This window comes from Ambystoma mexicanum, chromosome 12, assembly GCF_040938575.1.
Source record: "Ambystoma mexicanum isolate Mex_15411 chromosome 12, UKY_AmexF1_1, whole genome shotgun sequence".
NCBI lineage: Eukaryota > Metazoa > Chordata > Amphibia > Caudata > Ambystomatidae > Ambystoma > Ambystoma mexicanum.
Window position 1 is genome coordinate 629,871,676 of NC_090936.1, and position 25,843 is coordinate 629,897,518.

The window sequence follows — 25,843 nt, forward strand, 5'->3', positions numbered from 1 at the left end:
TGAATTGGCGATAAGTTTGCAAAGCCCAGCATGCTCTGGATTCCCTTGAACGAAGTTGGCGACGGCCAATTAAGAATGGCATCTACTTTGTGCATATCCATCCTGACCCCTTTTCGAATGAGCATAAAACCGAGGAATTCAACTTAGGTAACATGAAATGAACATTTTTCAAGTTTAGCATACAGTTGGTGTTGGAGTTTTGCCAGAATTGAACGAACAAGTTTGACAGGATCTTGTTTTGAAGAGGAGTATACTAAGATGTCATCAATATAAACCGAAGCGCACACGTCGATTACTTCCCGTAACACATTCATAAAACACTGGAATGCAGCGGGAGCATTGCAAAGTCCAAAGGGTATTACGCGATATTCATACAGGCCATACTTGGTACGAAACGCAGTTTTCCATTTGTCTCCTTCCTTAACACGAACGAGATGGTATGCTCCCCTAAGGTCCAATTTAGTGTAGATCTGGGCATCCTTAACTTGATCTAGCAGTTCTGGAATTAGAGGCAGTGGATAGTGATTTTTTAACAGTGATTTGGGTTCAGTGCGCGATAGTCGATGCAAGTTCTCAAGTCCCCTTTCTTCTTTGGTGCGAAGAATAAGGGACTGGCTTCCAGTGATTTAGACGGGTAGATAAACCCATTAGCCAGTTATTGATCTAGATAAGATTTCAAATTGAGGTTTTCTGGTTCTGTGAGTGCATAGATTCGACCACAAGGAACTTGTGCACCGGGTATGAGATTGATCTGACAATCATAAGGCCTATGCGGCGGCAGGGTATTGGCTTGTTCTTTCTGAAAAACGTCTTGAAAATATTGGTATTCGCTTGGTAGAGTAGCTGTAACCCCCAGTACTACTGTTGCTGTTCCCTGAACAGATGTCTGAATCCGTTTTCTGCTTTTCTCTGTGGTAGCAAGTGAGAGCACAGTCGTCGGAAAAGGCCAACTTCTTTGCACGCCAGTCTATTTGAGGATTGTGCGCTACTAACCATGGCATCCCTAAAATCAAGCGGAACTGAGGAGCCTTGATGTGGTTGAAAGCAATAGATTATCGGTGTCCATCCTTCCAGGTAAGGGGGCCTGTCCTGTCTGTGATTGGAGTAATCGTCTACTCAATTCCTCAGTACGATCTTTAGTAACTATCATTTCTCTCCTAAGGGCGTTTGTTTCTTGCCCGGCTGAATGTACTTCGGCACGTAGCTGCCCCAATAACTGGGCTAATTGGTCGGTTTCTGATGTTTCCATGACGTCCAGGTGGATAGTTATATGAGTCTACGCATCCCTTGATAGTGTGTTGGACGTGGATAACGCCTGCAATACAGGAGAACTGGATATAAGGCTTAAATGTCTCTCTTGGATCGATTCCCACCTCCCTCAGCCTTGAATTCCTCCCTTAAGTCTAGTCTCTCTCCTCACCTTAATATTAGGTATGGTGTGCTCTCCGTCCTGTGTCTCTGTGCAGGGGCGCGTTGGAGGTGTGGGCGCTCTGCGACCTAGTTGCTTCACTGGTGCATTGCCCAATGTTCGCGTCCAGGCCTGCTGTGACTCAGATTTCCTTGATAAGGTAGGTACTTCTGTTGTACCATCTTTTATCTTGCCCTTTTCCTCTTTTGCCTTTTTGTTGTTATTAATGTCTCTAGTTTCTTTCCCTCAGATGAGTTGGAGAGTTTTGACACTGCCGTGCTGTACAGGATGAAGATCCCAGAAAGGTAGGTGAATGTGCGGTGCGCAGTGCTTTGCCTTTTCTTTTTACTAAGCTGTGCCTGCGCTTCTTCCTTATGCAGGTCGTTATGATGTTTCGGGCCGCTGGGATGTTCCGAGATCAAGGAGAGACTGCACCTGGTAAGTGGTTTTCAGTGTCCTTGCGTGGCCGTGAACGAGCACTCAATAATGTCTGTCTTTTTCAGGTTGCTGCAGCGTTCTGAAGATGGATGCGGCGTCGTGATGAAAAATCCCCGGATCGCCCGTATTCAGGTGAGCAGCTGGTGGTGGTAGTTTGAAGATGGAGATTCAAGACCAAAGCCAGGCTGCTACTTACTGGTAAGCACTGAATAATGGTGGTGTTCTTCCAGATTCAGGATTCAGCATGTGGCAGGATGCAAGAAACACTGGAGATCAGAACAGACACTGAGCGTTACGCTGCTAACTGCAGAATAACGCGAAGCATGTGCTGCTGTTTGGGTGTGGCTTATATAGCCCAAGTAAAGTAGTTCCAGGTAAAGTAGTCCCAGGCCCGGCCACACCCGAAACACTAGACCACATAGTTCAGTTCTTTGGGACTGAGCTATGTGAGTGCCTCCATGTTAACTAAAGTCCCAATCCAAATGTCCTTCACATAACAGTATGAGCCTGGCATCAAATGTGCCAGGATTGGCTCCAAGAGAATCCCTGATGGTGTTTTGTGGCCCTTGAGGCCACAATGGAAGCCTGTAACCTGGCCCCAGCCGAAAGGCTGGTTTGGCCATGATGACCAGGGGCATGAATCTTGATAGTAGGAGAAGGGCTCTGTATGGGACCCCAAGTGTTGTTCCTATACCGCATCGAGTATATGAAAGACGATATGCACTCAGACATACCGAATGTACCCTCGCACTGAAAGTGTGGAAGGATGTCAGCATGCACCATTGGACATCATGGAGCGCTGAGTGAAACCTGACATGGGCAGAGTGATGTCATGAAGAAGATATATGAAGCCATACTGAAACAATATAAAAATATGTTTAACGGAATGACAAGAGAAACATGTACGACATGATAAAGTAATCATTAATGCAAAAGATAAACTAATTTTCTGACCAATAAGTGTAAATATGCAGTAACGCAAGGTAGAAAAGATGCATAGAAACTTGCTATAGAGGAATATATAACAGGGTAAGGGCAGCCATTATGGAAAAAGGAACAATGGGTTGTGCAAAGATTCAACTCAACTACCTCAGAAAGAGACCAGGATTGAAGAGTCAGGAAAGGCTAGAAGAACAGCTTTGTGTGCAAAACAAAGAGGAGTCGATGTTGGCTTGGGATCAAGGAGGCCATTTGTAAGGAATAGCTGCAAAGCACAAAGGGAGGCAGACAGAGGACTCATGGACGTTACACATTTCTCTAAGATTAAAAAAAGAAAACATTTACAAAAGCCAAATATTGGACAATTAAGTGCATAAAGTCTATGCAAGGTAGAGTGAGCAAGTCTCTAGAGGCCAAGAGGAACAATAACCCCTATTATAATTAAATTAAATAGCAGTAAATAAGGCTGAAATTGACAAATTCATGGTTTCTTTACATGTGAGCCAGAAATCAAAAACAAGGGCTATTCATTAATCCTCGAAATGAATATAATGATGTGCTTTGACACCTTTGAATGTCCTAGAACAAAGAACAGACTATAATGTCAACTGCAGACTGGAACCTTTGACTCTTGGTCGGACTGATGAGAGATGGACACATGGGAAAGTAGCGAGTAATCAGACGTGATTCAAGCACCTGGGTTTCAATTTCCTTAAGTGTTGAAAGGAAGCCCAAGGTTGGGTGGGAATGCCAACCAATCAGTGGGTCTATGGGGCAACCAGCTATACAATGTTGCATAGACCAATAAGCTGCCATTTTGTTTGCTGTAATCAGTATTATATGTATTTAGAGGTCGCTTATAGGTAGTCTTACAGATAAGAGACAGCCAATGAATTAATAACCCAGATGCCTTCTATAAATAGATATGTTCCCCTAATCCAATCCATCCCACTAATGGGTTTTATGGTTTGTCATGTAGGATGACGTCATAAATGACACATATTTGGGTATAAGGCCCCTGTGTAATGAAGTTTGTGAGAGTGTGCAAGCATCAGTCTGATGTCTGATTAAATTGAGAATAAAGTAGTACTTTGCCATATTCTTCGAGTCTGTACAGTCATTTGGTCCGAGATCTTTATTGGTAATCCCATCTAGCACAAGAGACACTACAGGTGCTAGAGCACAGTTTAAATTTGGAGAAGGAGCCGAGAGTGGTCGTTTTGTGAATTAAGTTTATTTTGAGGCAGTGAGGTTCATTGGTACGCAGTAGGGAGTGTGTGATGAGAGTTCCGATTTTTATTTGGTGACTAATGGGTAGCCATTTGTGGGTTTTCAGTCTTTTCGATATTTGGTTGCATGGTTTTAATCCCATTATGAGCCTGGCGGTTTTGTTTTTGTAGGCCTCGTAGAGCGCTGGTGTTTCTTTGGTGGCGCCCATGCAGATAGTGTTGCAATAGTTCAGTTTAGAAAGTAACATGGCTCTGGTGATGTCGATCTGTTGGTTTATTTTTAGCCAAGGGGGGGGGGGGTTCTTTTAAGGATGTGGATGAGTGAGATTTCAATTTTAGATTGATTGGATTTGAGGGGTAAATTTAAGTTGGCAATAGAAAATGATGCCTAGAGATTCTTCTTTTTGTGCCAAGAGGTGTGGGGGTGGAAGGAGTCTCCTAGGTTTGCTGGCCAGGTGAACTGTAGATTGTGTATGGGCGGGGGCGGGGGGTTTGTTGAACAGTAGAATTTAAGGTTTTCTAGGGTCAAGTCAGAGGCTGTCGTGAGCCATTAATGTATGCATGGCGAGTAGCCTGCTTTAAATAGTGTAGTTCAGGTTGGTTCCTGGAGTGAGGGCCAAGGCAAATTGCTTGTCATCAGCGTAGCCTTGATGTTAGTGAACGTTTAATTATGTCAGTAAGGGGTTTGATGTGTGCATTGAACTGAGAGAAGAATAGGATGGAACCTTGCAATTGGGGATAGCTTGAAATGTTTCAATTTTTACAGCGGTGCTGCAGAATTATGTAATCCATTTGAGGGCTAGGTATTGAAGGCATGTGTGTTTTGTCGCTGGGTGAGGAGGATGTTGTGGTTAACAGCATCAAATGCTGCTGAGAAATGCAAAGTATGAGGCATGTGGGGAGGTTTTTGTCTGGGGAGAATAAGGGGTGTTCCTAGATGTAGCAAAAGAGGTTTCAGTACTTATTCAGGATCGGAATCCAGATTGGCTGATGTGAAGTAGATTGTGTAATTCGGTTTGTTTGGTTAGTTGGATGCATGCCGATTTATGCCATGAAGTGAAGTTTGGAGATAGCTCACAGCCCCACAACCCGAAAATGAAGGTCCCAACTAGTTGGGTTTCTTTTTTTAAGGAGGGGGAGCACAGTGGTGTTTTTTAGGATTTCAGGGATAGTGCTAGTGTTGAAACTAGTGCTTCATAGGTGTGTTATTAGAAGAGAGAGAGAAAGAGAAAAAGAGAGAAAGAGAGAAAGAGAAAAAGAGAAAAAGAGAAAAAGAGAGAAAGAGAGAAAGAGAGAAAGAGAGAAAGAGAGAAAGAGAGAAAGAGAGAAAGAGAGAAAGAGAGAAAGAGAGAAAGAGAGAAAGAGAGAAAGAGAGAAAGAGAGAAAGAGAGAAAGAGAGAAAGAGAGAAAGAGAGAAAGAGAGAAAGAGAGAAAGAGAGAAAGAGAACAGGGTGCCCCAAGTTTTGGTTGTGAAATGGGAGGCCAAAGCCGTGCAAAAGACCTAGAAAGGAAGAAAAGTGGAGACTGCAGTAGAATTGGCAAGTTCCTTACAGAGCTTGAAAAGTTCAGCCGTGTTGTTTGTGGCCCCAGAGATGTGGGCTTGGTTATGGGCCCATTTCTTGGAGTAGATGAAGAGTCTGTATTACCTTTGGAGCAGCGGACAGGCCAGTTTGTCAGAGGATATGCTAGTAGCCAATCACTTCCATTCTGCGACTTTGAACTTGCGTTTCAGCATAGCTAGGTCAGAATCATACCAACTATTGCACTTGGAGGTAGGCTTCACACGGCTCCTCATGGCAGGGACAAGGATGTCAAGTGCGTTGGAGCTGGATATGTGAAGGTTAGCAAGGGCTGAGTTGGTGTGAGAGTCCATAGCAGGGATGGGGGGGATTAAGGAAGCGGCAAAGGCAGCTACTGACACTCACTTCACCGGTCGAATGACTGAGAAGGAGACTGGCAGTGCGAAAAGAGGCTTAGCAGGGGAGCTGAAGATGGGAGCAGAGAAGAGCACGGTCAGACCAGGAGAGAGAATTAGTGAGAGGGTGAGAGGAGATATCAGCTGAGATGAATGCATTCAAGGTGTACCCTGCTGAGTGGGTTGGGTCAGAGGGATGAATGGTGAGGTAAAGAGAGTCACAGAGGTTGCAGAAGATTAAGGTGTAGGCATCAGGAGAATCCAGATGAAAATTGAAGTCTGAGTAGGAGAACCTTAGAGGTAGAGGTCAGAAGTGAAGAGGTGAAGTCGGCACACTCCAAGAGGAAGAGGGAAGATTGGCCCAGGGGGCCTGTAGATGGTAGCAAGAGTGAGTGGGAAGTAAGATGCATAGCTTGCACGCAAGGCATTCAAAGGATGGAGGATTGAGTGGGTATGATGGAAGCAGGGAACCATTCAGGGAAGACCAGGGCCATTCCGCCTCCAGACTGGTTAGGGCTGGGCTTGAAGAGGATCTTGTAGCCCTCATGCAGAAGAGTGTCAGAAGCAGTGACAGAGCTGTCATTGAAGCACGTCTCAGTGAGGGCAAGGACATCAAGATCAAAGTCTTCAAGGAGGTGACAGATCTCAGAGGAGGCGACAGCGGAGCGAGACTTATGGGTAGCACGGTGAAGCTGGTTGCCACATTTAAAAGGTTGTCCCTGGTGGCATACAGGGGCAGGGTACACCTATCGGTGTGGGAATAGCAGTTAAGAGTTGATAGGAGGGCTGGAGAGAGCCTTAGTGGGCGGTTTGGGTGGCGGGGGGGGATGGAGGGAGGCTTTAGGGAACTGCAAAGTGCAGGAGAAGTTCACCAGGTGGCTAAGCAGCAAGTCGAGGGAGGGAGAGTCAGATGCAACAAACGGAAAGCACATCAAAGAGTAATCAGGGGTAGGGCCTAGGTTGCAAAGGAGAGGAGAGCACATGATGGTGGAGGTTAAGGTAGAAGGCATAAAAGTATAAAGCAATATTTTACAATGGCACTCAGATTTGAATTTTGCAACCAAGTATAAGAAGCCTAGCATTTGGCACAGCATGAGGATTTAGAGCAAAGGAATAACATTTTCAAAAATAAAAAAAACAGCAAGCCACTTTTAAGTAAAGGGTACTGGTTCAGAAACATCGAGATACAATTTTAAAAAATGCAGACAAAAAGCAACTTTTAGTTTAAAAAAATCTGCAGATTCAAAACATCTGTATTTGAATTTCAAGTATACAGTCCAAAACGTGAATTTTTTAAGTAAAGCCTACAGATTCAGAGACACGGGGCTGTGAGTTGGTGTAGATACAGTGTGCGCGCAACCTGGGCGGTGCAGGGAGCGATGTAGAGCTACGTGACGCGTTATATAAAACATACTCTAGGATAGATGGACACAGTGTAAAACCCCTGTTTTTAAAAAACCCTGGCCCTCAAGAAACAAACACAGTAGCCGCAATTGGCAGGATTTTCTTTTCTCCGCTCCGATTAATTGTGGAAAGTATTCATTTTATTTATTAATATAGCACTTATACACAGGTGAAGCCCTTCAAGGCGGGAAGGGAACAAGGGAATACAGTAATCATTCATAGGCCTTGAAAATTGCAAATGATCTAAACAGAAGAAGTAGCATACTAGACCGGATGACATTTCTCCTAGTGCAAGTGCATGAAGTGGGACAGTTGAGACCAAGCAGGGGGGGGGGGGGCGCGGGGGCCAGACAAACTAACTGGTCCTAATCATTTAGTTCATGCATACGTACAGACGGTGGTGTGGGCGGCGGGTGGGGCAAAAATACAAAAAAAAGCATCTGGTCCAGCAGGGTCCTGGGTTAAGTGCAGAAAGGCTGCCCGGCTCAAGGAGCGTAAACTGAAGTGCAGTAATGTTGTAAGAAGTGCAGCGGCCCACAGGCAAGTGCGAAAGACTGGTGGGGGTGCCTGGGACCTGTAGGCTCTGGATGTGAACCAGGCAACCAGTCAGAAAAACTGAACAGAGTTGGGGAGGAGACGGAGGGTGGAATGAAAAGAAAGGAGGTTAGCATGGGAGAGGGAGAGAGTAGGAGGAAGAGAAAAGTTCTGGACGAGTTGTAGAGGACGGAGAGTAGAAGTATGAAGACTGAGAAAGACGCTGTTGCAAAAGTCCAGCCTACAGAGAACCAGGGCTCGAGGTGATGAGCCTATGGGGGGAGTGAGAAAAGGTAGAATACCTCTGAGGAGGTGCAGTTGGTAGCTGGGCTTTTTTCAGATGTCTGAGATGTGAGAAGAGAAGGAGAGAGTGGAGTCGCAGATGACTAAGATTTTTTTGCCTTATTGGTAGGTGAGGGTGCAGGGCCAAGGGAGGCAAGCCAGTGAGAAAGTGGGAAAGCTGGACCAGTGGTACCAAGGAGGACGACCTATGTCTTACTGGCATTCAGGCATAGATCGTTAGCAGCACACCAAGCCTGAATTGCGGATACACAGTCAGGGATAAATCTCAGAACTTGTTAAAATCCATTCCCAAGTAACATATCAGCAACTGTCTCGGGCGGAATAGTTCCTTTATTTCCATATGAACCTTTTCCGAGTTCTATGTCAATCTAATCTTTTAGTATTCATTTTTTTTTAAAAGGTTTTTTTAAACTGAGTATTCAACAACGGCATGTAAGGTTAGTTGCAGCCCAGAAATGTTTTCCGATACACTAATGGCCATTTGTATTCAGGGAGGTTTGAGTAACTCATTGGTAGGGATACATTTTTACAATGCTTCACAAAGATCTGTTCTAAGTCCAGACATTAAGAGCTTGATGAATGTGGTTCAAAAAGGTATAGAGATCAGCAATCCCCTCATTGCAATAATAGACCCATGCATGTAATTGGGGTGGTGGGGGGAGGCTTTAACCCAAGGATGGGTGAATGTAGTCTAGTGGGTGGTCCCTCCAAAGACGTGGATCTTACCTATAATATTCCATCGCCTAGTATGCTCGACAGAACCACATCAAAAGCTGGTGCAATGTTTTTATCTTAACTATCAGAGCTGAGTTTGCATACAGCTAACTGGAGGTTTTTGTCGGATACGCCGGGCCAAAGTACTTTCAGAAATAGTGTATACATCAATAATCGATCATTTTCTGATCCCTCTTCAGGATTGATGCTTTCTGCATGATCTCGCTTAGCCAAGGACCCGCGAGCGATCGCAACGTGTTAGCTTAATCTATAAATTACTTAACAACCACCCCGACCCCCAAAATAATCCAATTTATTATACCATACCATGCGGAAACAGCTGAAATAGGGTGTGGGAGATAAGAAAAGAATCTCTGGCAATGTATTAGTGCCTGCTTAGGCAAAATAGAAATATACCTCACTAGTCTGAGCGCAGATACTAGAATTTTGGAATCCTACGACATTATAATAGAAAAAGCAAGATTGTTTCCAACATCCGACTCTAGGTCCTACCACCCCAAAATAGCTACCCTTACTGGAATAAGGATTAGAAGAAAATGAACACTCTACTACTAAAAGCTGTAAAGGATCCCATCTGAAATAAGGACAGGCTAGCTAAACTGAGAATGATCTACAAAAGGACATTAAAACAAGCATAAAACATATGGAACCGCAAGTCTTGGCAAAACCTAGAAACTCCTACAAGAAATAAAAATTTTCAAAAAGTGAATTTTGGAAGATTGGGGGTCTAGGGCAGCTCTAAATGTTGATAATGTAACACCACAGGCTGGAACATGGGTTAATCACTTCACCCAGCTATATAATCTTCTAGCTCAAGTCGAAAGTTCTGTATTAACGGACAGAGTAAATCTGGAATTGATTTCCTCAAAACACAGATTGATGCAATTTACCTTTGATGAAGTAAGGTGTGCCGAGCTTTCTGCCCAATCAGGGAAAGTACCAGGGCTGGATCAGATTCCAATACATGCATACCATCCAGTCCTGGCGTGCCTCCAATGATCTCTGCCTCAATGCCAGCAAGACTGAGATCCTTCCCATTGGGACTCCTGCTCCATCTTCCTTCCCATCACTCTGGCCACCCTCTATGACCCTTCCCCCTTCTCCTTCATCTGAAGCTAGAAACCTTCGGGTCATCTTCAATTCCTCTCTTGCCTTCCTTCTTCACATCCAGGACCTTGCCAAGAAGGCCCACTTTCAACTCCACCTCCTCAAAGGAATCCTTCCTTTCCTCACTTTCCACCCATAGGCAACAGCCTCTTCCTTACTCTATCCCATTCCTCTCTACGTCCCCTCCAGCCTATCCAGAATAGGGCTGCGAGACTTATCCTTGGCCTCAAGCCCAGGGACTGCATCTCACCAGCCCTAAAATCTCTCCACTGGCTTCCGGTTGCTGCAAGTATCATATTCAAATCCCTCTGCATCATCCAAAAGGCTTTCTGGGGCCGGGGACCATGCCATCGACAACTGGCTCTCACCAAATACTCTCCCCCCAGATCTTTAGGCACTTCCGACGCCAACTCTATGCGTGTCAAGCATTTCTCTAAACAGTGAGCTGGTGGTCGTTCACTTTACTCAGCTGGCTCCCTCCACTGGAACAGCCTCCCCCTTCCTCTCTGTCTTAAAGATAATCTCCTCAAAACTTTCCTTTTCACCTACTCCTTCCCCATCTCCCTCCCTTGCTAAAACCCCTCTGTGGCTGAGATTGGTAACCAGGGCCCTTATGTGTCCTTCTAGGTCCTCAGCCCCACCCCCCTCAATCGCCTTCAGCCTCCGCCCACTCCCAGCACTTACCTTTGGGTGCCCACTGGCTTGTGCTGTCTCAGTCCTGCACTTATTGTATTGGCAGTTGACCACTCTTACCAAGTGATTCCTGCCTAGAACTTCCCTCCGTGGAACCCATAGCACCTACCCCCTCCCTCGTCCCTTCTCTCTCTCCGCACTTGCACATTCTGAATGCTCACAAGGCATAGTTGGACCGCTTCTTTCTTTCTTTTCACTGTTATTATATTTGCCTTTCAGTCCTATGTTCCCTCCCTGTTGCCCTGTGAGCGCTTTGAAACAGAATTTACATGATGTACAAGCGACTTACAAATGCACAATAAATAAACACAACCACTTAATCTGGGTGCCTGTATTTACTAAGTCCGCTAATGCCATGACAGCCAGTAATTCAATTCCATGTAGCCGGGGGGAGTCTATAAGAATAACCTTCTTTAAGAAATGTGATGTACTGGACCCAAGATGTTACCGTCCAGTTTTGTTAATTGACTGTTTAGCAAAAAGGGCTTGGTAGGGTAGTTAAAAAAAAAAAGAAAAATAAAAGAAGATTCGCATGAATGGTGGACATATATTAATATTTTTCTGAGGAACAATTTGGATTCAGAGAAAGAGTGGGGACTGTCAAACAGGCCCTTAAACTCAGGCTATTTTGAACAAATATGCCTTTGGATAAGGATGCCCAATGTACCTGGAGTTCATGGACCCGATTCCGGTATTTGACAATGTGAGTCAGCAAAAAATATGGCATGCTATGCACTAGCTTAGTTTGCCTTGACCTCTCATAAACATGCCAATTTCATTAAAAACCAAATTTACTGCCAAGTTAGATTGGACAACAAGGGCAATGTTAACTCATCCTTCCAAATGTTGCATGGAGTAAGGCAAGGCTGCGTGTTAACTCGGTTTTTGTTCAATCTTTATGTCAAAACATTATCACTTGACCTAAATAAATTACCAATGGACACGCCCAAAATGGCTGGCAGAAATACCTGTATTCAGTGTAGAACGGATGATGTTGTCTTATTGGCCCGGACCCCAAATGCCCTGCTGAAACTTGTAAATAAAAGCCCAACTTAATGTGTTTAGGCAAGCCCACTGGCAAGTTACCCACACCTAAACTAAATGAGTTTATCAACCCACATACATTAGAATAGTATTAAAAACGTGCCGAATTGAGCGACCATGTAAACAGCTCTGCTACTAAATTTGCCCAAGCTAATGACACCATTATTAAGTTTGGGATGGGCAGGGGTGGTTTAACCTTTGATTCACTTCTCCCCGTTTATCATGCTAGGTCAACCACAACCAGTGCTTTTGTTCTCAGAGTTTGGGGGTGTTCTTTTGTGTCCCCGATACACACCATCTTGGAGTGGCAAAATGTGCTCTGTGCTATATGTCACATCAAGAAGCTGGTTTAGACTATAAAAGTCACCTAATAAGCCTTAAGCCGCAACAATTCTGGATTAGACTGGTCAAACACGAAGCTACACCGGTCACATTTCTTTAGTAAGGAACTGCTAACATTGGATATTTGCACTTACATTTCTTGGTTGAATTACTCAAAAAAAGGAATTTAAATCCCTGGGTCTTTTCAAATGGTTTCTCGCTTTCCATAATGTACCCAAATCAACAGCAAATTAGACCACTCCAGATTTATGGAACAGAGAAGGAACCTCTGCAATATTGTTGAGATGCGAAAATCTTCAATCACTCAACATTTCACACTTTAATGTCATCAGGAAAAAGCTAAATGTGTGCGCTGGTTCACGAGTCTGCAAAAGATCGGTCTGCTGTTTAGTAATTGCCAATTGCTTATTCACAACTACTCTGCTGCGCAGACGTATTGACACAAATGGCTATCATTCAAGCACATTTTGGCCATCGGATGGTAGAACTCAGGGTGATCTTACACGTTCTCTTTTTTTTTACCTCCCTCACATGGTTTAAAGAAAAGGTAATTAATCCCACTGCTAGGAAATACCTATTGCTGAGCCAGAAAATATTTGCTCTGGGCCAGATAAACAAGCTGCGTATGATTTATATTCGGTTGATGAAAAAGCTTTATTATTGAATGATAAGTGATCCAACTTTTTAAATTTGCCTTACTTTGTATGCTCTTGTATGGGTTTTAACATTGTTATTTCTGAGAATAATTGTTTTTGTTTTACTTTGTACTATATTCATTATTTCATATGGCAGTTTTTAACATTAAAAAAAAAAGCTACGAAGGTTTGAAATGTACGGTTCTCTGTAAACCCGTTTGTGCGATCTAGGATGATCACATTATCAGTGTGAACCATTAACGCAACGTGGCATGTAATAAATGTAACCCCAGCAAGGTGACTTTGCAGGTCCACCATATATGGGTTAACAAGAAAACAGGGCGAGAACTCGCCCTCCCAGGATTCCTGAGTTTCCCTTCATGCTCTTTGAGAACAGACCTTTTCCCTCGAGATGAATGCTTACTATTTTATCATTGGGCATCATTTTATGAAATGTAAATGGGTATAATCCACTCGCCAGACACCAATTTTCTTCCATAGCCAATCTTCACTGAATCTTGTCTGGAAAGAGGAAAGAATATACAGCCCAATCTTAATTTTCTTAACACGAATGATGTTAATATTAAACCGGAGATGTCCAGTATGGCTATTAACTTGCAATTGGAGCAATCTTCATCATTACCCTACTAGTTCTTGCCACATTATTGGGGTCTCCCTTTTCCTGTCCACCATCTGCATTTTAGGCTTAAAAGAATGTGCTAATTTCAGGCGTACTTTCAGGCGTTGATCGCAAATTGCCACATTGACATGGTGACCTGAGCCAACAGCTCTGGATTTTCTTTTTTAGACATACCATATTTCGTCTTCCTCCATATAACGGAAGGATAAAAAGGAAAGTTTTATATTCCGCTGCCACACACCAGAAAATCATAGGGACGTTTTATTTTCTTATACCAACTGTCTTCCCTGATCAGATTTACATTTCCTTTAGCATGGTTTACAAAACTGACAGTATTTCTGACCATCTTCTGTAATTATTTCCAGCATGTTGCCCCAGTTTTAGTTTAGCTTAGTATTGTCAAGACTCCTCAACCAATGTTTGTAGCTCTTCGAGTTAAGGTTCTCCCTCCCCCGCTAAAAAAAGCTTGAATTCTACATTTTGTTTGCTGTTCTTTCTTAATATCCTGTCGCAACTTTCTTTTTTTTCCTCAATGGGGTATCATGACAATTCCTGGCTTTGTAAGAAATGTCTAATCTTTACATAAATACAAAGCCTTCTGTCAATTTGATACGTTACGTTTGTTGAGAAGTTTGTATAAGATTGGACAATATCAGGCAGTTGAAATAACTATGTTTGTCCTCTTCTAGGAATTGCACACTTAATGTATTAATTTTCCTATCCGACCATTTTGCTTTGTGGCCTGTTGTTTTCAAGAGCTCCAATAATTAGTTTGCTAACAGGATTTGTTTAATTTGCTTTCCTATCAAGAGCAAAGAAAGCCTGGTCACTTGCAGTTCTTTGCACTATTTTCATTGAGAAAGAACAAAATGCCAACTATTCTCAAATAATGAGTAGTCTATAGTCCATTTAGATGTGCCCTCAAACCTTGTAGAATGTCCAGGTATATTGCAGGGTAGCCTTCCATTCAACATGATCGATCCCCAATTAAAAAGGATTCCAGACAAAATCGTCATACGTTATTTGGAAAAAGCTAGCATTGGGTATTTTGTCATCACGGTCATGGCCAAGCGACATTGATTCTTTTTTGTAGGCTTCGAGCATTAAAATCACAACTTCACAGTATCATGCCAGTAGGGTCATACGCTACTCATTCGGCAAGTTGATTCGACCAAACGTTTGCTATGGGCTTCACCTCCGTGGAACACGGGAGTATGAAAATATTGCTTCAAAGACCTGTGATGTTCAACGAGTTCATGTATTGACATTTTACTACAGATTTTAAGGAGTCTAATCGATTTTCATGAAAGGGCTAAAGTACAAACAGTTTTTTACATTATTCGAAAGGACTCCTATTAGGAGTACCGATGGATTTTTACCGTGGGCAAGTGGTAAACTGTGATACTTTATCACAGGATTGTGCCAGATTTGGGCTCGGCATTTTACATAGTAGCGCAGTACTGTTTGTTGAGGGAGAGAGGGATTTTTAATGCATCCGGCACGTATTTTTCAAAGAGCCACATTTTTAGTTTTTTGAGGAACTGGGGGATGGTATGGGCATTTCGAGCCTCTACCAGGATTGAGCTCCAGATGATTGCGGCATGACAGAAGGAGGACTGCTTGAGAGTCTTCTCTTTGCGGGCTAACTTTGACTCCAACCTTTGGATAGTTCTGCTACGTGAGGTGTAAGAGCCTCCAGAAATGTGGAGTCTAGCCGCCAAGTATGTTGGTGCTCAGTTTGAAACTGCTTTGTAGACTATACATGCAGTTTTGAATATGATACTGGCGGAGGCGGGGTAGCCAGTGAAGCATGCACAGTGGAGAGATACAATCAAATTTGAGAGCACCTGTAATGAGGCAGGCTGCAGTGTGGGTTGCATTTAAAGGCCCCAAACAGAAGTCCCTTTCACATGAATGGCAGAATTGTAAACAAACAAAAACGGCCTGGCCTTTGTTTTTCAAGTAAAATTAAAGAGCCATGTGGAAAGGAGCCTTCATGACATTACCAATGGATAAGCAGTGTTTTAATTTACTAAAGAAAGAGGAATCAAAGATCTATCACATGGAAAACATGATTTTTACTAATTGAAAACATAAACGGCCTGCACAGGTGTGTGCAAATAAAAACAGTTTAAAAAAGTAAAAGTGAAAAAGAATATATCACTGCTCACAGAAAAAAAGTCAGGAAAACAAAACAAGATGTGCGGGTTGACCAAAAGCAATGTATATTATGTTTCGCCTACAAAACTCCAGTGACATTTGAAGAGCCACTTTCTCTTCATGGAAAATGTCAGCCCAAGGCAGACCCTTTTTGAGGCTTTATGCAAAACATCACAAGGAAATCTCCCACTCCCAGCCTGGATGTCACATCTGCCATTTATTGACTAACCTCAATGAAATGTCCTGCTAAAGATGTCGAAATTCAGTGTTCTCCAGACCTACTCGACCCTGAAAGCATGGACTTCAACAAAAGTTACTGCTTGGCTGGATCATAAGTAATATGTGTGGAAATGGGGTCACTTACTTCAAAGAGCAAGCTTCCAGCACAAAGGAGACTGATGACAAAAAAAAGAAAAAGAAAACGGTGGCCACAGACTGACCCAGTGAAAACAAATGGCCGGAAGGCAGGAGTCGGGGCCATTTGTCCCATATGAAGATTCACAATTAATTTAAAAAAGGACTATTATCATCATTTAGGCCTTTTTCTCAGCCATCATAAGGTGGATGGATTTCATCTCTGTGCCATTTTTGTTCTGTAATTTCCAGGCGATTTCGATGATAAAAAAAATTCATCCATGTGGAACTGTAATGGCTATCTAAGATGTATTTCTGGTTGATCTGAACAAGTAATCAAAAGGTAGGTCATCATTGAGTTTTTTGTTAATGGGGGGGGGGGGGAGAACGTGTTGTAGCCGAGCAAGAATACTGTGAAAGAGAGAATGAAACGCAAACTACCTCTGACTCCCGCTTTGTATCTTACTATGCACTTTCTTTCGATTCTCATTTCATATGTGACTTGTTCAAAAAACTATGTGGACACACAACCCTGGATTTAGAAAAATATATATAACATTTATTTATCTTTTCTTTGTTTCTTTCAAACCAGATTAGAAAACATACATTACAACAAAAATGTTTTGGTAAATTCTGCCAAACAGTTTTTTTGGTTTCAAATATAAATACTTGAAGTAGCCATGCTTGTCCAGCAGTGGATAATGGACCGCTGTCTATATGCAAAATTCTCTATTTAGAGAAATAATTACATTTTCGTCAATGTGATGTAACAGGATTAATTATCGACATGTTTTGGCCTATCTGGTGTTGAATGAACCACCTCCTGTAGTGGATTCTTCAGATGTTACTGTTAAGACCTTCAGGACGGGTGACGGATGATAAAAGGCTAATATTCTTGTAGCTATGTTGGCAAAAACTCTAAAACAAAATAACAATAAAACTAAATTAGAAGGGTGAGAATTGTGAGGCCATATAGCTCAGATGGAAAGTGAGAGTCTGCTCACCTTGTTGAGTCGATTGGTCGTGGGGACTAGCATACAATGCCAGAGGGATTTTATTATTCTGAAAATTAACATGAGGGGTATGTATTGAATATATATATATATATATATATATATATATATATATATATATATATATATTACACCCTAAACATCAGTGTGTGTGACTGGATAGTCTTATTACAATTTGAAAGGTGAGAACAATCCCTACCTTCTGAGGACCATAGGTCAAACTTGCCTTTGGTCCTAAAGCGTGGGTCACTCCCCATCAGGTTCAGAACCTATGGAACAAACGGAGCTACATTTAGTCAGCTGGCGTGTGGTTACACTGCCTATTGACGATCAGCCTGCTTTACTTATATAAAAAAAGTTAATAGGTGTATACCACCATGGTTGTGGTATATCTAAAGTCCAGGTTTGGGCATAATGTGAAACCCTGCCTAATGGCTGAACCACCTAGTTCTAATGAGGGTGCCAACCATAATCCTTATGTATCAAAATGGGACTGAGATTTCTTTTGAAAAATTCCCACAGGGGTGATGTTATACCTTATACCCCAGAGCATGCTTTGCCCAATTGTGAATAATGACTGTAGTTATTCATGTTGAGGTTGCACGTGTTATGCTCACTCCCAAATCTCCACCACCACAGCTGCGTTTTCTCCGCGTGAAGGATATGTGTCGATAGAGTAACATGACATGACTTGGCCTTGCCTCCAAGAGCGTGGTCCATCCTATTCTAGTTTTGAAAAAATGAGAAATGTGCCGCCGGTACTCGGGTGTGTGCCCTTTCCCCCATGGCTCCATTTCTTATTCCTGATGTGATTGTTCTCACCTTTCAAATTGTAATAAGATTATCCAGTCACACACACTGATGTTTATGTGTAATATATATATTCAATACATACCCCTCATGTTCATTTTCGGAACAACAAAACCCGTCCGGCATTGTATGCTGACGTATGCTAGCCCCCCGACCAGCCGACTCACACTTTCTTTTTGAACTATGTGGCCTCACAATTCTCCCACCCTTCTAATTTAGTTTTATTATTTTGTTTTAGAGTTTTTGCCAACATAGCTACAAGAATATTAGCCTTCGATCATCTGTCACCCGTCCTGAAGAAGGCCTTTACACTAACATCTGAAGAATCTGCTACAGGAGGTGGTTCATTCAACACCAGATAGGCCGAAATGCGTCGATACTTAATCCTTTTACATCACATTGATGAAAATGTCATTATTTCTCTAAACAGAGAATTTTCCATATAGACAACAGCCCATTATCCACTGCTGGACAAGCAGGGCTACTTAAAGTATTGTTTATATTTGAAACCAAAAAAACTTGGCAGAAATTACCAAAACATTTTTGTTGTAATGTATGTTTTCCAATATGGTTTGAATGAAACAAAAGATAAATAAATGTTATATATATGTCTCTAAATCCAGGGTTGTGTGTGTCCACATCGTTTTTTGTACAAGTCACATATGAAATGAGAATCAAAAGAAAGTGTATAGGAAGATACAAAGTGGGAGACAGGGGTAGTTCGTGTTTCATTCTGATCTGAACGTGTTCCAAATGTGAGAGTTGGTGAGCGGGTGGAAATGAAATAGGGATATGCTTAATAACTTACATTTCATAATGATTGTGCTTTTTATGGAAACTGCAGAAAGGTGCTACGTGGCCCTGCTACATAATACAGATTTGGTGATCGGCTTATCTAATTCCCCGTGATTAGCTGAAAACAGAAAATATGTTTAGTCTGGCAGTTGCTAGTAAAATTATGAAGCTGTGATACATAACTCGTTTTTTTCCAAAAGGTTGAAAGGAGAACAAAGAATGACAAATGGAAATTGCCATATGTTGCTCCAGACCACTGAACCAATCCTGACTTGGAGGCTGGGTTTGGGAGGAGATAGAAGGGTAACTGTCCAATCCTAGTGGCAGGAATTATTGCAGTATACCGCCACCCCCCCCAAGATTGTACAATTGGTGGTGTCATTGCTGCTATATAAAAGGTGGACTGCACTAGGACCGGAAAAAGAGAAACAGGAGAAAGACCGGGGGACAGAGAGAAGGGACAGATCATCAGGAAGGTTGCTGCTGAAACTTCTGACAGCTATACAAAGACATCAAAGGAGATTGCTGATAGTGCATCTGGGTGGAGCTGTCTATTTCTAGGAAGGCCTCAAAACTGACTGGGTCCTATGTTGGAGAGCGGGAGGCCATCTTTGAGATTAGAGTGACCAGACCCCTGCCCTATTTTTCCAGAATGTCCTAAAATGCAGCTTGCTTTCTTGAACCCTAAACAGAGGCTTGCTATGCAAGTATAACTGAGCCCTGGGAAACCAAAAATGTGGGTGGAGTCTGCTTGCCTTGAATCTTTTCCCCTTATAGTGGGTGGGGGGCAAAACTGTGTAGATCCTCAGTCTATGTAACCAAAAATATTAATTTCATTAATTCCCCATTTGGCATACGGGGTAAATTTTGTTAAAACTCGAAATTAACAAAACTCACTTCCCAGTGTATGCCGAAAACTAGCCTATACATTAATTTGGTAAACCTCGTTGGTCAGCTGACCCGAACACAGGCCTTTCAGCAAGGGGGTCTGAAATCCAAAATTTCCCAAAGCATTCCAATTTTTCTGTCTGACTTCCCAAAATAGGCCAAAGCGAGGGGGCGGAGGGGTCTGAAACACAAACCGAGAAATCGCTCCTGTTTATTTTAAACCAAAAGTGTGGGCAAAATCATAATTACCAATCAGGAAATTGTACTGCTTCCCTTTTAAGCCTGCAGGAAAATCAAAATCGCACAACATTACACAAATGCCTTTGTTATTAATCAGCATAATTATTTTGTGAAGTGAAATTTGCAAAGATTTGTGATTGTGGTTTTTTAAAACTCACCTTTGTGATTTATGCTGAGTAGTTGATTGTGTTGTGCCACGGATAAAGTGGTGTTTTAACATGTTTGTGCTAATTTCTATTACTTTTAATTTAAATAAATACCAATATATTTCCTGTACACCGGCCTGGTTCTTGGCTCATTGTTATCTCAGGGGAGAGGTATCCAAGGGGCACGCACGATGTGTGTCTGAGAAAGAGCTAAGAAAAAATAAATAAAAATTAAAAAAAATAAAGAATCTGTTAAACAGTTTGTTGCATAACCACGTGCATGGTGAGGGAAGGAACTCCCTGTGTTGAGGGTGGCTTCTCAAACCATTACAGCAGCATTGTGTGCTGCTTTGAGGGGGCTAGGTGTGCAGCTAGAAGCACAGTAGGGAGCACATTTCCCAAATTGATGTGAGAGATAACGAGGGCTCGGACAACCGTAAAGAATTCGTTCAGGGGGAAAAGAAGGGTTAGATTCTGTAGCCATGCAGTTTGTGCCTTTTTGGCTCTGTGCAATGAAGCCCAGGGATTTCGCTGAGTTTGACAGCTGAGGGGTGAATCCTTCCAGGCACATGTCATCCAGCCATTGTTGCACAAGTTGTTGTTTGGTGGGGGGGACCGATGTGGGCAAACACGGTCTTGGCGAGTTCAGTTTAGGGTACGCGTTTGACATCCATGTTTGGCCAGGCATTCGCAGCAAGCAATGTCCAGGGGGACACCAACCTTAAGGTACAGCTGTCTCATCAGCATACAGATGGATGGCTATGGCTATGTTGGGGTAACTTAGGAGAGTTCCCAAGTGTTCCATGTATAGGTTGAAGATGATGGGGAGAGAATGGAACCTTTGTGGGGCGCCACACTGACTGAGTCAGTTGAATCTGAATGAGCCCATCTGTACGAGCTGGTGCCTACTTGATAAGTAGGATGTAAACCATTTTAGGACAGTTCCGGAGAAGGCCATTGTGTCGGCGAGGAGGGAGAAGAGTACTTGGTGATCAACTGTGTCAAACCCAGCTGAGAAGTCTAAGAGGACTAGGAGATGAGTGCCGTTACCCTGATATGACTTGGTTTTTCTGTTCGGAGTGCTTCAGGCATCTTCTCAGGAGTATCTGATATAACACCCAGCTTCGTGTCTGGTAAAAGAAGGGACAGCTAACTTGCTGTGTTAAATCTGAGATTTTCCCACTTTGAGAGTTCACAGCCATCGCTTTTTGCTCACTGTACCTTTCACAGTTGGGAAATACCATTCGCATACCAGTCTGTGTCCTGCCCACATGGGCAGTCCAGCACCGAAACGCTATGGCAATTGCCTTCTGAGCAAGAGTATCAACAGCATCCCCATACATGTGTTTCAGCCTTGTTGGGCCTCATCAGTGAGGTGGAGCTGTGCCTCTCTGAGCACAGTCAGCAGTGAGTCCACGCCTGGGTTTCATGTCAAATGGTAAGTGGTTCAAGACCCCAGGTGTCACTGCAAAGTTTTTCCATCAGTAATTGGCTGCACTGCACACATCATCTATTGATTCCAGTGAAGCTTTAATGTGTTCAATATTCTTGCCCATTTGATCATGTAGCTTGAACAATTACTTCAAAACTAAAAAGTGCTGAAAGAGTTAGTCGACAAGGCAACAGTCATCAGACTTGCTGATACAAATCACGGCTGTTTGACAGTGAAGCATTGTCTCAGTTCAAAGTCATTGCCTGGCGGATTAAAGACATCAAGTCGCGATTTGTGTTCGAGGCCAATGGAGAAATGGAGAATCGGCTATTCTCTAGCATATCTTTTGCAGTCTGAGCATTTCCTGTTTTCTCTGCAGGCCCAAGTATCTCTGTACTTACAGGTTTGGCTACTTGTGTGTTCCGGGAGTTGATTTAAATCGCTCTACCCAGCTAGCTGCAATCTCTTGAGCTTGGAGCTATGTTCATGCTACTTCTCTGTTCATCCGGTATTGTTTGGGTAAGCAATTGTGGCGATATTGTTTTTCAGAAAGAAGGGTGCGATTGTCTCCTGTACAATCTTTATCTTTTCCTTATCAGCAATAATATTCCACTGGTTACATTTACTTGCACTGGTTACATGTGCTGTGCCTCTTGATTGGCACTTTGATCTCTGCAATACGTATCATTTTTATTAGAATTCTAATGTGAACCCTCTTTTGTGTGATCACAGCTTCTTAAACTAAAGCCATGAGGTTGACTGACGGATGGGAGTTTATATAGATCGCAAAACTTCTGGTATTGTCGAAAATGCCAAGCAAGAACTTAGGCAGACCAGGTTAACCGATATCTTTGAGATCTTGAGTTCTGCTCACTTGGAGCCTGTTCACCCATTCCTTCCCTGCCCCCTCGGCGTTATGAGATGTATAGTCCAGATTTAAAATGCTAAAAGCACAACTACAAGTCCCAGAAAGCAAAGAAACAGAATCAGGACCGCATGAGCATCCCTTAGGACATGAGAATGCATTTGACAGCAATTCCTTCTATATAATTGGAGTACAAGCGTGAATCATAGAAATACCTGATGAATAATGGTACACACTCGACATACGCTGTGCAATAGCTGACATTTCTCTGACCACATGGGTTTATGATTGCAGTGCGAAGGATACAAAACTATTGGCTTTGGGAGTGTTCATTTTCTTTGCATTATGGAACTTGAAGTCATGTCCTAGCTTCAGATGGTGTGTGTGGGGAGTGACACCCCTTCAATATTTACTCATTGTCTGATTTAGAGGGTCCAGTCAGGCCTGAAGGTGCGAGTTCGGATCAGGGTGGTCATGAATAGCCTTCCGGTGTGGCGTCATTCCCTTGAGCTGCCATATACAGCTCTATTGACAGATAAGGGGGGCAAGTTCCTCTTCGGTGAGCCCTTCAGATGCGATATTCCAACTCTTGAGGAAAAGTGCAAACTTGACTGTGAAGGGCCATATACATTTTAAAGTCAGGTCCTCACAGCAGCTCACAGTAGATGATTGGTTCAATTGGGAAAGGAGAAGTCAATTGAACACTTTTTAAAATGTACAAAAAAGGCACCTACTTGTTTTACAAGAAAAAAACAGTTTGCATGCTTGCTCCAAATAATGAAAAAGCAAGCAACTGTAATAGTTAACATAACTACATCACAGCATGTCATATCAAATTGCCAGAGTTACATGAGACTGACATCCAGCCCTCCCTACTTTTCTTGCATTCCACCACTTACAATTGAAAAGCAAGTACCAGAATGTGTGCACATTACAAACCAGCCCCCGGATTGTATTCTCACTGCATGTCACTAATAAGTGCTATAATTGCTCTGACCTCAGAAGCACTAAACACCATGCACTTCCTACTAAGAGTCACATCTGCCATGTGGAGGCCGATCACACATGGACCTGCAGCAGAGCCTCAACTCACCGAGCTATGAAGCTTGCAGTCCTCCCTAACCCCACCCCCCCCCATTATAAATGCAGTGCTACAAGTAATAGAATGCAAAGAAATAGAAACATTGATTTGCTTAACCCTAACCCAGGATAGTTGGGGGTGAGGCAAACGATTAACACAAATGTCTGGGAACGTTTGAGTGCAACATAATTTGACAACCAGGGGGAAACAGTCAATCTCGTCAATTTTGAAGTAAAGCCCTCCTTAAAGCACGATTCTCATATATGATAATAATGGTGGGCTAAGTAAGTTCCATGTTGGGAGGGAAGGGATGCGGGTCGGCAAACGGAGCTGGGATCACTGGGTGTACTGTTTGTTCATTAGAGGGTGGAGTGCTGCTTTGGCCCAACAGGACAGGGGTATAGCCTTGGGCTGAGTAGGAGGTGGATACTTTTAGTAAGAGGCGGAGTCCTGTGAAATAAAGTGATTCGAAGCATGTGCGAGGCTATATAGACCATATAGCTATAGTACGGACTGCTCAAACTCGGGGCGCGACACTTCCGAGTGCTGGCGGTGCTGCCTGTATACATTTTGTATGCGCGTGAAAGCACTGCACTCACCTCACACCGGGTTTTCAGAGGGCTGGGCAGGCACACGCAGTTTCGCAGGACATGCAGCAAGCAAGAGGAAGGCTTCTTCTGGCAGCAGGAACTATTTACAGAACTCCCCGACAGGCGGGGGCCGGTTGCTGCATCCACAGCCAATAGCGGCATGCCTTCCGGAACAAACCCTTCTGCCAACCAGTAACAATGTAGCTTGTGGGACGCGTCATGCCTTGCCCTCTACGACACAGGCGCTCTCCTGTTTCTTTTGGGAAGAGGCTGTGAGGCAGCAGAAAAAGCAGAATATCTAGCACTTGTCACAATAAGATGCCCGAAAGGCCAGAGTGGGACGGTGCAGTGGGCCGAGCAGCTCGCCAACAGATGTGATTTCGGGGCTCAGGATCAACTGTTAAGGGTCTTTCCAGAGCCCAGGCTTGGAGATTAATTTCGGAGTTAGTTGGGACTGGGAGAAGAGTTCCCCTATGTTTCTTGGATCCCCCTTTCAATTTCCAGGAAAAAAAGAGAGCCGCATGTCGGCAGGGCCCCGTTGACCGATCTGCCAAACATCTTTATAACACAGTTCACTGTAGCAGCGAATTTAAAGGAGGCAGCAATCAGTGGTAGATGGCTAAAAATAGAACAGTCAATCGGTCGCTGGTAATGCCTATTGTCTTTGCCATCGCCCTTGAAGTGTGACTTATGGGCTATTAGGAGAAGCGTTCAGCCAGCGGTTCATCCAGGATGCTACAAATAAAGCTAAAAAAAATCATACCGCTGTTACTCGACATGATGTGACAAATTTATGTATGGGCAAGTGGTTTATTGTGCATTTTCTGTACTTTTTTTATTTTTTATTTTAAACAAGGCAGGAGACAAGTACAGTTATGCATTGCTTCAACATTCCGGTCACTTCTTAATCACATTTCCCCCTTCCCCTCCCCCCTTCCCTCCCCCCACCTCGAGTGCCTGTCTGGATTACGATCCTGGAGGTTGGGGTCCCTGCCCCCCCTTTCATGTTTCACATCCTTCATTGGGCGTATTCCCGCTGCACAGGATCCGCTTAGTCTGCTGGGGCTTATATGTGAGAGCCCGGAATTTATGGTCGTAGTCTAGAAATGGGCCCCAAATGTTTTGAAAGCGGTGAAGGGTCCCCGCCTTAGCCGCCGTCACCTTCTCTGCGATGAGGATATTCCACATTTTGGTCCACCAGAAGGGCAGAAGAGGTCCCTCCCTGGTTTTCCAGGAGCGGGCAATTGTTATTCTCCCTGCTAGAAGGCAATGGGACAGGAGCTTGGCTTTGGCCCCCGACTCAGAGTATACTGCAGGGACCGGGGCGCCTAGCAGAACGGGTTCAGGCTCTAGGGGGAGTGTCGTTTGGGTGATATCTTCAATGATATTCAAGCATTGTCTCCAAAATTGTTGGGCTTGTGGGCATGTCCACCACATGTGGCGGAAGGACCCCGTGTGTTCGCATTGTCTCCTGCATGCTGGGTCCAGGGAGCTGTTCATGTGGTGGAGCTTCAGAGGGGAATAGTAGCAGCGTAGCAATATTTTGTTGGCACATTCCCTGTTAGTGATGCATGCTGAGGATGAGTGCGCCCGGGACCATATGTCCACCCAGTTCTGGTCCTCTTTGGGATGGCCTAGGTCTGCCTCCCATTGTGCCATGGCACGAGTTTTGGCGGCGAGGAAGTCCCCCTGGAAACATTTATATAGGGGGGAGATCTTACCTCGGGCTGGGAGATCTACCAGAGTTCATTCCAGTGCTGTAGGAGGGCGGACTGCTGCGAGATGGGTTTGTGGGTGGGAGCACCAATGGCGAAGCTGGATGTAGGAAAACCTATCGGTCTCGTGAAGTTGAAAGGCTTCCATGCATTGGATGAAAGTGCGCAGTCCACCCCCCCTTGAACAGTTGCCCCAGCGATTCCAAGCCCCCCGTAATCCAGTTCTTAAAAGTTCCGGGGGTTCATACCAGGAGAAAAAGTTGGGTTATGGAATACCAGTGATGAGGGGCTCAGACCTCTAGGAATACCTTTTTTCCTTAGTGCTCTGTCCCATGTGTCTACAGTGTGCCTGGTGGCAAGCAATAGTCTCTGTCGCATAGGTTGTGGA

General features: G+C 43.6%; 1 protein-coding gene across 1 annotated transcript in view; it reads right to left on the bottom strand.

The window, feature by feature from the left end:
• Positions 1–23,880, bottom strand: part of AASS (aminoadipate-semialdehyde synthase) — a 950,357-nt gene extending 926,477 nt beyond the window's left edge. Inside the window, exon 1 of the mRNA XM_069629092.1 lies at positions 23,750–23,880. The gene's annotated coding sequence lies outside the window, so the exon portion shown is untranslated. The remainder of the gene's footprint in view (positions 1–23,749) is intronic.
• Between the last annotated feature and the right edge of the window lie 1,963 nt (positions 23,881–25,843).